Raw genomic sequence first — 13,154 nt, 5'->3', positions numbered from 1 at the left:
GTGCTGTGGGGAAGGGAAGGAGGCAAGGTGGGGGATGGAGAAGGGAAGGAGGGGGAGAGGAAAGAGGGGGCTCAGTCTGGGAAGGCCTCCTGGAGGAGGTGAGCTCTCAGTAGGGCCTTGAAGGGAGAAAGAGACCTAGCTTGGTGGATGTGGGGAGGGAGGGAATTCCAGGCCAGGGGGATGACGTAGGCCGGGGGTCGACGGCAGGACAGGGGAGAACGAGGCACGGTGAGATTAGCGGCAGTGGAGTGGAGGGTGTGGGCTGGGCTGTAGAAGGAGAGAAGGGAGGTGAGGTAGGAGGGGGCAAGGGTGATGTGAGCCTTGAAGCCGAGGGGTGAGGAGTTCTCTGCCTGATGCAAGATGTACCAGATGTCTTTTGGTTTTTTTTTTTTTTTTTTTTTCATTGGGGCCTGGAATTGCTAGCTCCTCCTTCCCGAGGCTTTGCTGGGGCACAAATCATTCAGATAAGAGCACTGGGCCAATACTGCTGCTAGTCAGTGAGAGGAACATCGTTGAAACCCTTGTACTTCTAAATGTGAAACGCTTGTGGTAGGCTTTAGGAATATCTGCTTGCCTGGGGCCTCTAATGACCTGTGCTGCTAGAGTGGCGAGGTCTTCCCATAATTAACTTTCTGTTACCTATTTGTGGAGCAAGAAGGAGGTAATAAAATAGGCTGCTGGTAAAAATTTACTGTATTTCTTTACGAGGCAGGTTTACTGTAGTTTTTCTCAAAGTGAGACTGCAGCCATTTAGTCACTGCTCCAGGAGTTCAACTGCCAAAGGAGGAATTGCTTTGGATTCCCGGATCATCTCAGAGGCCCCCAGTCTTTTCCTTTAGGAGAACAGCAGTGCAATTTTTTGATTTTCTGACAATCAACAACAGACAATAGAAAAATTGCACATTGCTGCCCTGGTGAAAGATGTCCGAGAACCAGTCTGATTCTGGAGCCAAAGAGGAAGGACACCTTGCTCCCTCCTAGTTGTCTGTTTGTACTTAAATTATTCTTTCGGGTCACCTTGATTATTGAAATGTTTGAGGATCTAGTATACTGAGTGGAAGGATGAGGTAGTGATTGTAAGCAATTATTTCTGGAAACTATGCATTATAATTTCCTTTTCATTACAACTGATTTATATCTCCTTAAACAACATCCAGTGGTTGCTCATTCCTTTCCACATCAAATCCAAACTCCTGAACCAATTACCTTTAAAGCAATGTCAACTTTGTCCATCATACTTACCTACTCTTCTCCCACTTCAACCCAGCTACCAATGCTTCATTCCTCTCAAGTTGACCTAACTGTACCTCATTCTCATCTCTTCTGTCGCCAGACACTTTTTGGTGGCTTACTACAGCTCCTTGCAACTTCAAAGTCCTTCTCAAATCACATCTCCTCCATGAGGGCTTCCTGGATTAATCTTCACCTTACATTCTCCAACTACCTCTCCAATGATACTGTGCCATCTGACAAATAACTACTTAACATCCCCATTGCTCTCATGTAGATATCTTTTATACTCTCTCACTTCCTCTTATCCCCTGTTAAATTGTTAGAATCTGTCTCCCTTGCTATCGTAAGCTCTTTGAGGACAAGGAACCTCTCTATCAATTCTTAATGCAATGCTCTGCACATATTCAGTGCTCAGTAAATGCATTCGATTGACTTCTTTCTATGCAATTAGATAAAATAAATGGTATATCACTTTTAAAGGGTTTCATAGTATAACATAATTTGCATGTGAAATCTGTAAAAGAGAAAAACATAAAAAGCTATAGTTCTATTTGTTCTGACGATTTTGACATCTGTCTACATGTTTTGCTTTGTTGTCTGTCTCCCCCCTCTAGACTGTGAACCCATTGCTGGGTAGGGACCATCTCTCTATGTTGCCAACTTGTACTTCACAAGCGCTTAATACAGTGCTCTGCACACAGTAAGCACTCAATAAATAGGAAGGAAGGAAGGAAGGAAGGAAGGAAGGAAGAAAGGAAGGAAGGAAGGAAGGAATGAAGGAAGGAAGGAAGGAAGGAAGGAAGGAAGGAAGGAAGGAAGGAAGGAATAATGAGCTCATCTTGGAGTTTTGGTTTTATTCTTAGTGTTAGTGGATTGATCTTGCCAGCATAAACTTTTGGATGAATTGATCAATCAACCCATCATATTTATTGAGCACTTACTGTGGACAGAGGACTGTCCTAAGAACTTGGGGAGAAGTCAAACAAATTGAGAGGAAGATATAGGAGGAATTACCTGCAGAACTGTCTTTTATTAATTTGGATTTCCTTATGTGGCATCATTTTCATTGGGGTAACATCTTCAAATAATATTTTAGGGTGAGATATTGTGACTATTTCTTATTGTATCTTCATCACTCCTCTCTCTGGGTGTTGTACTTTTGGAATCTATGTTCTATCTCAGGGTTCTGGAAATTGATTCTTCAGTAGAGAAACAGTTTAATGGCTGGAAGCATTTAAAACTTTTGTGAGAAAAGGATTCTGGGAAAGATGGACAATATGTAGACCCTATGAGATTGGTTAAGGGGAAATGAAATAGGTGAAGTTGTTTGTATCTTGTTTGAAAAATATTTCTTTAACTTCAAGTGAAATCACATTAATCATCATTTTGCTAGTCTCCCACCAAAATATGTAGCTGTTGTTCTCCCTGATTTTCCCTGGCTTTCAGGTCAGGAAAGGTGCTTTAAGCTGATATTTAATATAAGGATAGTAAATGCAAAGTGCTCCATAGGAGATGGTTTGGACAAGAAAACATCAGATGTTCTCATCAGTTGATAACGCAAAGATTACTTACAGGGATTTCCTTTTACAGAGTTTGAGACATTTTATCATTTATTCTCTCCAGAAGGGACAAATGTCATTATCTACATTCGCAGATGCAGGAACTGAGACTTAGAGCAGTTAAGTGATTTGCCCAAGCCAATGTAAATTGATTTATTGGTAGACTTAGACATAACTTCACTTTGGCTCTAGGTGCCACAACAAATCCATATAAACCTTTGCTTTAATCTTCAATTCATACTTACTATGTGCAAAGCACTGTTCTAAGCGCTGTTCTAAGCGCTGGGGAGGTTACAAGGTGATCAGGTTGTCCCATGGGGGGCTCACAGTTTTCATCCCCATTTTCCAGATGAGGTAACTGTGGCACAGAGAATTTAAGTGACTTGCCCAAAGTCGCACAGCTGACAGTTAACAGAGTCTGGATTTGAACGTGTGACCTCTGATTCCAAAGCCCGTGCTCTTTCCATTGAGCCACGCTGCTTCTTCAACTATGAACTCACACTGACCAAAAACTTTCATCTTTTCCATCCAGGAAAAAGACCATTTTATTTTTAATAGAAAAGGGGAAAACATGGGAGATGGAAATGTTGAGAGTAGGAAGGAAAATGCCACAACAAATCCATATAAACCTTTGCTTTAATCTTTGATTCACACTTTCAATTCACAAGCAACATGGGCTTGTAACCTTTTCTCTTTCACACCCATTCTCAGCACAAAACATTTCTAACCCTTTCAGTGGATAGTTGTAAATTCAATCATAGAAAACTGAAAAGGAAGAGAGGGAAATACTGATAGAGAGGGGATAATTTTTAGAGGACAATTTTTCATGGTCATGCCTTAAGGGGAAAAGCATGACCTGGTGGAAAGAGCCCGGACCTGAGAGTCAGAGGACCTGGGGTCTAATTATGGTTCCATCACTTAACAGTGTGTGACCTGGAAAAAGTGTCTTAATTTTTCTGTGCCTCAGTTTCCTCACGTGTAAAATGGGGATTCAAAATATTTTCTCTCTCCTACTTAGATTGGGACCATCTTTTTGGACAGGGACTGTATCCAACCTGAACCCTATGTAGCTACTCTAGTACTTAGAAATGTTCTTGACAAATACTATTTAAAAAATTATGGGGATAATTGACAGAGAAAAAGAGGAAAGAGAAAATTCCAGGTGATTGTGATACAGGAAGGAATTTAATTAATTTCTATTGTCATCTCATTGTTCAACTGTGATACATCGACACAGATCTCAACCAACAGCTTTCTTCCCCTGGAGTGGAATATTGGGAAGTAAAGACATTGGGCTGGATCTGGGAATTGAGATATTAAACAAATGATATTGGCTTTCCTCGCTCATTATATGGTAAGCTCCTTGAAGACAGGGATTATGCATTTTACTTTGTTATTTTCACCCAAATATTTTCACCCAAATGCTTAGTAGAGTTATTGGAAAAATTATATGCAAATTGCTTTCCATTATTTTGTCATCAACCAATTAAGAGGCTTTAATAATGAAACTGCAGCATTGACCAAGCTAGAGGTCAGGTGGTTTGGAGTCTGGACCCAATTCCATCTCTTTTTCATGGGCAATATTCCAATGATTTAGAGGAAGGAAAAACAAATGGAGAATAGATTCAAGGCAGGTCAAATTTTCCCTATCCTAGGGCAAGCCAGCTCCTGGAGTGCAAAGAAGGTAAATCAATTGATAAAATTTAAGAGTTGGAAGGGATCTTGAGAAATTTTCTGGTCTTATTCCCTGTTTCTAGGCAGGTGAGTAGTTTTGTCCTTATTACTTAGGTGGCTTTCTAGTCTTTGCCTCCATATGTCAAGAAATGAAGATGTCACAAAGAGCATATTTCCTCATCCCCCACATCCCAGCTTGGAAATTTAATTATTCTCATTCCAGATTGTTTATTGTGCCTCATTTTCATCTCTATCACTGCCACCCCATATCAAAAGCTTACTTCTGGCCAGTAACTCCCTCTCCCTTCACATTTAGCATACCACTAATCTCATCATCAAAACCTTTCATATCTCCTTCTATGACACCTTCTAAGATTATTCACTCAAATCATCTCCACAACTTCAGCACTTCTGCTCACCTAAGCACTTAGGAACCACTGTATTTATGCACCTATCTTTACTGTCTATATTTTCTCCAACCTGTACTATATTTTAGTGTCTGTTTCACCATCTGGATGCAAATCTCCTTGAGGCTAGGGATAGGAGAGAATGCCCCAATGCATTCTCCCAAGAGTTTAGTATCATGCTCTGCAAAGAGTAAGCCACTAAATCAATACTATTAATCAATTGTATTTATTGAACATTTACTGCGTGCAGAGAACTGTACTAAGTGCTTGGGAGAGTACAACACGACAGTTTAACAGACACATTCCCTGCCAACAACAAACTTACTATTGACTGAGTGAATGATTTATTTTCCACCCTGACCACCAAGATGTTATTGCTTATTTCCATCTGGAATCTTTCCTGCTCTAAGATCTACTTCCCCTTTTTTATTTTCATGGTATTTGTTAAGTCCTTTCTATTTATTGTGTTAAGCTCTATGATAGAGACAGGATAACCAAGTTGGACATAATCCATGTCCCACATGGGATTTACAGTCTCAATCTCCATTTTGCAGATGAGGTAACTGAGGCACAGAGAAGTTAAATTATTCACCCAAGGTCACACGACATACAAGTGGCAGAAGCAGGATTAGAACCCAAGTCCTTCTGACTCCCAAGCCTGTGTCCCATTTACTAGGCCAGGCTGCTTTAGTACCCTTGTTAGTGCTTCTGAGATCATGGTAAAACAGCTGATCAGCATCCTCCTCCTCCTGGGATCCTGCAAGTACTTGCCAACAGTTGATAGCCCTTAGCATTCTTTTCTACAGGTGAAACAACTTAATTCCTAGAACCATTTTTCACAGCATTTGTTTTTGAAATGTTCTTTGAGATCTTCCATTTTTTCAGCCTCTCTTATTTGTTTAATGATCAAAAATGGCCAAAGAGCTTTCTCAAGGATCTCACTAACCTAACCTCATGCACATCATAGCCTCCTTGACGCTGCCAACATCCTGCTCCACCCCACCTCGCCCATTCACCAACTTGATCACACCCTCGACCTCATCATCTCCTACCGCTGCACTATCTCCACACTCACCAACTCTGAAATCCCTCTCTCTGATCATAAGCTTCTCACGTGTCTCCTCGCTCACACTCCTCCCCGCTGTAAATCTATATTACTACCCCACAGAGACCTCCGCTCTCCCAACCCCATCCATCATTCTCAGCGCATCACACCCCACCTCGCCTCCGTTTCCTCTCTACCCAATCTTGATGACCATCTGCTCTCAACTCCACCCTCTCTACTGAACTCAACTCGCTTGCTCCCCTTTCCCTTCACCACTCTCATACCACTAACCCACAGCCTTAGATCACTGCGACTGTCCACCTCCTTCACTCCTATGCTTGCTGAACACTGTTGGCGAAAGTCTAAACACCAAGCCAACCTTGTTCACTTTACGTTTATCCTTTCCTGCCTTAACTCTGCCCTCTCCTCTGCCAGGCAAAACTATTTCTTCTCCCTTATTGACACCCATCCCCATCATCCCCATCAGCTGTTCCGTATATTTAACTCCCTTCTCAGGCCTCCGGTTCATCCCCCTCCTCCGTCCCTCACCTCTAACGATCTGGCCTCCTACTTCATTAGTAAAATTAACTCCATCAGGTCTGAGCTCTCCAAAGTCACCCCTCCCCCTTCTCCATCCCTCCCCCACTCTCAACCCTCTCGGCTACTCTTCCATCCTTCCCAGCAGTATCTTCAGATGAGATCCCCTCCCTCCTCTCAAGTGCTACTCCATCCACCTGTGCTTCAGACTCTATTCCCTCTCATCTTATGAAGTCTCTCACCCCTTCCCTTCTCCACTTCTTAACTTCCATCTTCAACCACTCACTCTCCTTCTCCTCAACACACTATCCAAACTTGGATAGTGTGGTTCCTTCCCCTCTGCCTTCAAGCATGCCCACGTCTCCCCCATCCTAAAAAACCCTCTCTTGACCCCACCCCCTTCTAGTTATCATCCTTACTTCTACCGTTTCTTTCCAAACTCCTAGAACGAGTCGTCTACACTTGCTGCCTCAAATTCTTCAATGTTAACACTCTCCTTGACCCCCTCCAGTCTGGCTTCTGTCCCCTACACTCCACCGTAACTGCCCTCTCAAAGGTCACCAATGACCTCCTTCTTGCCATATATTGCATCAGCCTTCTCTCTGATCTCCCATCCTCGTGTCTCTCCCCACTTCAATCCATACTTCATGCTGCTGCCCGGATTGTCTTTGTCCAGATATGCTCTGGGCATGTTACTCCCCTCCTCAAAAATCTCCAGTGGCTACCAATCAATCTGCATATCAGGCAGAAACTCCTCACACTCGGCTTCAAGGCTCTCCATCACCACGCCCCCTCCTACTTCACCTCCCTTCTCTCCTTCTAGAGCCCAGCCTGCCCCCTCCGCTCCTCTGCTGCTAATCTCCTCACCGTTCCTCGTTCTCGCCTGTCCCACCATCGACCCCCGGCCCACGTCATCCCCCTGGCCTGGAATGCCCTCCCTCTGCCCATCCATCAAGCTAGCTCTCTTCCTCCCTTCAAAGCCCTACTGAGAGCTCACCTCCTCCAGGAGGCCTTCCCAGACTGAGCCCCCTCCTTCCTCTCCCCCTCGCCTCCCTCTCCATCCTCCCTGTCTTACCTCCTTCCCTTCCCCACAGCACCTGTATATATGTATATATGTTTGTACATATTTATTACTCTATTTATTTATTTATTTTACTTGTACATATCTATTCTATTTTATTTTGTTAATATATTTGGTTTTGTTCTCTGTCTCCCCCTTCTAGACTGTGAGCCCACTGTTGGATAGGGACTGTCTCTATATGTTGCCAACTTGTACTTCCCAAGCGCTTAGTACAGTGCTCTGCACACAGTAAGCGCTCAATAAATACTATTGATTGATTGATTGATGTCCAATGGCACCTACTCTATCCTAATCCTCCTCGACCTCTCAGCTGCCTTCGACATGTGGATCACCCCCTTCTCCTCAACACACTATCCAACCTTGGCTTCACAGACTCTGTCCTCTTCTGGTTCTCCTCTTATCCCTCTGGCCATTCATTCTCTGTCTCCTTTTCAGGCTCCTCCCCCCCTCCCATTCCCTTACTGTAGGGGTTCCTCAAGGATTGGTTCTTGGTCCCCTTCTGTTCCCTATCTACACTCAATCCCTTGGTAAACTCATTCGCTCCCACGGCTTCAACTATCATCTCTACACTGATGACATCCAAATCTACATCTCTGCCCCTGCTCTCTCTCCCTCCTTCCAGGCTCGTATCTCCTCCTGCCTTCAGGACATCTCCATCGGGATATCTGCCCGCCATCTAAAGCTCAATATGTCCAAGACTGAACTCTTTATCTTCCCTTCCAAACCCTGCCCTCTTCCTGACTTGCCCATCACTGTAGACGGCACTACCATCCTTCCCTTCTCACAAGCCTGCAACCTTGGTGTCATCCTCGACTCCACTCTCTTGTTCATCCCACACAACCAATCCATCGCCAAAACCTGCCGGTCTTACCTCCAAGACATCGCAAAGATTCGCCCTTTCCTCTCCATCCAAACCGCTACCTTGCTTGTTCAATCTCTCATCCTATCCCGACTGGGCTACTGCATCAACCTCCTCTCTTGTTTCCCATCCTTCTGTCTCTCCCCACTTCAGTTTATACCTCATTCTGCTGCCCAGATTTTCTCTGTGCAGAAAAGCTCCGGGCATGTTACTCCCCTCCTCAAAAATCTCCAGTGGCTGCCAGTCAACCTATAAGTCAAGCAAAAATTCATCACTCTCGGCTTCAAGGCCCTCCATCACTTCGTCCCCACATACCTCACCTCCCTTCTTTCCTGCTACATCCCAGCCCGCACCCTCCACTCCTCTGCCACTAACCTCCTCACTGTGCCTCATTCTCGCCTGTCCCACCGTCGACCCCCAGCCCACATCCTTCCCCTGGCCTGGAATGCTCTCTCTCCACACATCAGGCAAACTATCTTCCACTTTTCAAAGACCTACTGAGAGCTCAGCTCCTCCAGGAGGCCTTCCCAGACTGAGCCCCATTTTTCCTCTCCTCCTCCCCATCTCTCCCCCCCACCTCCTTCCACTCCCCACAGCACTTGTATATATTTGTACAGATTTATTACTCTATTTATTTTACTTGTACATATTTACTATTCTATTTACTTTGTTAACGATGTGCATATATCTATAATTCTATTTGATCTGACGATTTTGACACCTGTCTAAATGTTTTGTTTTGTTGTCTTTCTCCCCCTTCTAGACTGTGAGCCCGTTTTTGGGTAAGTAACTTCTCCATATGCTGCCGACTTGTACTTCCAAAGCGCTTAGTACAGTGCTGTGCACACAGTAAGTGCTCAATAAATACAATTGAATCTATGAATGAACGAGAGCATGATAGGGTGTCAGTATAGGGAGAAGTGAAAAACAAACCAAGATTTAACAAGACTAGAGAGGGTTTTTTCATTCATTCAATCGTATTTATTGAGCACCTACTGTGTGCAAAGCACTGTGCTACGTGACTGGGAGAGTACAATGCAACACCAAGCAGGGAACAACATTCCCTGCCCATAGTGAAAGGATTTGGAGGAGGAGAGCACGAGCGAGATGATACCTGAGAGGAAGTGTGGCTAAATATGTTGATCATTTGCCCCTCTGATGAACATAAGACTAGAAGTCATTTATGAAGAGGTGTAAGCTCTTTGTGGCCAGGGAATGTTTCTGCCATCTCTGTTGTATTGTACTCTCCTAAGCGCTTAATCAAGTGCTCTGAACTTAATAAGTGCTCAATAAATACTATTGATAATGGTGATGGTGAAGAGATTAAATGAGCAGTCATTAAGGTAAAGGTGGGAGGTGGATTCATTATGGTGGATGAGGTCAATAAGTGAGTTGAGGGAGAGGGTGAACAGGAGAGCAAAGGCCCCAGGGAGAGAGTTAACAAGTGAGAATTTGAGGGAAATGCCTTCTGGAGAAGATTCTGAAGAGGCAAATTGGAAAAATTGGAAAACCACTGGAGAAAATTGAGTTATTCAAGAGCCTAACAGGGAAGGGAGTTAGGAAAAGGCAAAAGATCAAACCTCTTCAGGCAATGAAATAATTCACGAAGGATTTAAATGAAGAAAAGGATGCATATAACTGTTGCTGAGCTACAAAACCCCAATCTTTTGTCATTATAGAGTCAACACCTCTAATAACACTCTGTGCATTCATGTATGGAATGGAGTTCATGGCAGTTACAAAAAAATGTTAAAGCATTTGTTTTTCTAAGGCTTTCTCAAAATAAGGAGGTGCAGAAAGTGTGTTTTCTTGTATTTCTGCTTTTGTATATAGTCACCGTTCTGGGAAATCCTCTCATTGCAGTAACTGTCAGTAAGAATCTTGGCTCACCTACGTACAATTTCCTCAGCTATCTGTCCTTTGTTGAGATCTGTTACTCCTCTACAACTGCTCTCAAACTAATTCTAGACTTAGGCATTGAAAAGAAAGAGATTTCCCCGAATGACTGGATGACACAGCTATTCTTCATTCATTTCTTTGCTGGGACCGAGATGTTCCTCCTCACCGTGATGGCCTACAATCGCAACATTGTCATCTGTAATCCCCTGCACTATACTTCCTTCATGAGCCAACGCATGTGTGGCCTTCTGGTTGGGATGCCCCGGATAGATGGCTTCTTGCATTCGGTGGCTCAAATTATCCTTGTATTCTGCTTAGCCTTCTGTGGACCTAATGTGATTGAACACTATTTCTGCGACCTGCTCACTCTGCTGAATCTTGCCTGCAAGGACACTTTTGTCATCGGCTTGTTGACTGTGGCTAATGGTGGGATGTTGTCTGAAGTCAGCTTCCTGGTATTGACTGTTATATATGTTTTATCTTACTTCATTTAAGGATATGAGGCTCTAGAGGATGCCATAGAGCTCTCTCGACCTGTGCCTCCCATATCACGTTGGTGATCTTGTTTTTTGGACCTTGCATGTTCATCTAAATGCAGCCCTCCACCATGTTTTCTGTCGACAAAATGGTGGCTGCGTTCTACACTCACGTCACCCCCATGTTGAACCAGATCAATTACTCTTTGAGAAATACTGAAATGAAAAATGCCGTGAGGAGACTATGAATCATAAAGATGAAAGGAGGAGAAAATGAAAAACAATATGGGAAGAAGATTGGTGATTTGTGATGAAACATTATCTAAGGGAAAATGAATTTTATGTGCTGTGTGTGTGGTTAAGGGAGAGATTGTATTTGTATGAGCAAATGAATATGAGAGAGTAGGTGCGTTTGTGCATGTGTGTGTGTGTGTGTGACAGAGATAAAGAGACGTATGAGTCTCTCACACTTTACTCATTATTCATTCAATCATATTTATTGAGTGCTTACTGTGTGCAGAGCACTGTACTAAGTGCTAGGAAAGTACAAGTTGGCAACATATAGACATGGTCCCTACCCAACAATGGGCTCACAGTCTAGAAAGGGGAGACAGACAACAAAACAAAACATGTGGACAGGTGTCAAGTCAGCAGAATAAATAGGAATAAAGCTAGATGCACATCATTAACAAAATAAATAAAATAGTAAATATGTACAAGTAAAATAAATAGAGTAATAAATCTGTACACACATATATACAGGTGCTGTGGGGAGGGGAAGGAGGCAGGGCGGGGGGGATGGGGAGGAGGAGAGGAAAAAGGGGGCTCAGTCTGGGAAGGCCTACTGGAGGAGGTGAGCTCTCAGTAGGGCTTTGGAGGTTGTATGAAGAGAGGGCATTTCAGGCAAGGGGGAGGACGTGGGCCAGGGGGATTCAGCCAATACTCCTGGGCTAATGAGAGATTGGATGGCACAAATAAATGAAATCCATAGATAATCCAGAAATAATCCCAAACTACACTATATATAAAACAAGTTTCAACCCCTTATCTTATTAACCATTTCAACGGGAGCTGCTAATAAAAGCAAAAATGTCTATTTTGTATTTCCCCTCCCTTTCATTTTTCCCCTGTTCATTTTTAGATTAGTGTTAGCTTCTAAATGACAACATTTAATAGTGTTTATAATTTTTTCTAGGTCAAATTATTCCTATTGGAGTCTAATATTCTTGGGAGTTTGTCACCCGTCGTCCGGGGATGGGTTCGTTCAGTGATCGCCGAGGCGAGAGAGAGAGAGAGAGGCCGGGGACGGAAAGACTGAGTTTTATATAAAATTTATTCCACGAGGTGAATTGAATTTATGTAATTGCTTAGGCGCAATGGATTGAACTTCTCTTTCGGGAGGAATATAATCAATTAGCAATATTAGAGCTTTCCTACATGGAAGGAACACAATCAGATGTTAATCGTGCATGGGTGAGGTGGCTAGCTCTCACCCATGTGCACTTCCCACTCGGGAAGAATCCACTTACTTTCCCACATGGGAAGAATTCATTACATTCCCCACGCACGTGGTGGGCAGCTAGCTCTCACAGTGTGCTCTCCTTACATAGGAAGAATCCACTTATGACTCCCATCAGCAGCGGGGTACCTGGGTCCCACCCACGAGACACTCACCCGTCCCACGGCCCTTGCCTCAGTGTGTTGGTTCTGGTTGTAGAGCGGGTATCTGGCCTTCTGGGCAGGGAGAGACACGTGGACTGCTGCTGCTGCTGCTGCAGCGGCTGCTCCTGCTGCGGTGTGTCCTGATGTTCTGACCCCGAAGGTCGGAGGCGACAGTTATTTATTGCCTGTGCCCCTAGGCCATTCCAGCTTCCGGCCTCAGTCTATCCAATCTCTGCCCTCCCTTCTCCTCCATACCTAATTTGATTGGCATGGGGACGAAGGACACCTTCTGTATTCCCGGCTTGGGCTGTCAATCTAGCAGATTTGGTCGTGGGGGCAGTATCCCACCCTCACTTCCGAGTTCTGCCTGCTGGCTCAGGTGGTCACGAGATAGCTTTTGACCTTGAGATGGCCGGTACCCCAGGGTCACCTCGGGACAGAGTTCAATTCCCCAGCCTTAAGACATTTTGGGAAGTCACTTTTGGGTGTCTCTTATGTATGTTATGTTAGAGTCAGAGAAGGGGAAAGTTTTCCAAGGAGTGGATTAGATTATCTATTTAGAGGCTCTGGAAGACTGATGGTGTAGCATTTCGACTGGGAACATTCCAGAACCAACTTTCCCTGTGTTCTGATGAATCAGCTCCTGCTAACCAGAGCTGGTCTGAGCATGGCTCTAGTTTGGACCACTTGGAGATTGGTCTCACAGCTCTAGCAATCAATCC

At 44.0% G+C, this 13,154-nt stretch overlaps 1 pseudogene; it reads left to right on the top strand.

The window, feature by feature from the left end:
- The first annotated feature begins 9,700 nt into the window (after nt 1–9,700).
- Nucleotides 9,701–11,018, top strand: LOC119940054 (annotated as a pseudogene).
- The last annotated feature ends 2,136 nt before the right edge of the window (nt 11,019–13,154 follow it).

The sequence above is a fragment of the Tachyglossus aculeatus genome, chromosome 18 (genome assembly GCF_015852505.1).
Source record: "Tachyglossus aculeatus isolate mTacAcu1 chromosome 18, mTacAcu1.pri, whole genome shotgun sequence".
Classification (NCBI taxonomy): Eukaryota; Metazoa; Chordata; class Mammalia; order Monotremata; family Tachyglossidae; genus Tachyglossus; species Tachyglossus aculeatus.
The sequence above is the reverse complement of the archived record's forward strand: the minus strand, read 5'-3'. Positions and strand labels throughout refer to the sequence as shown.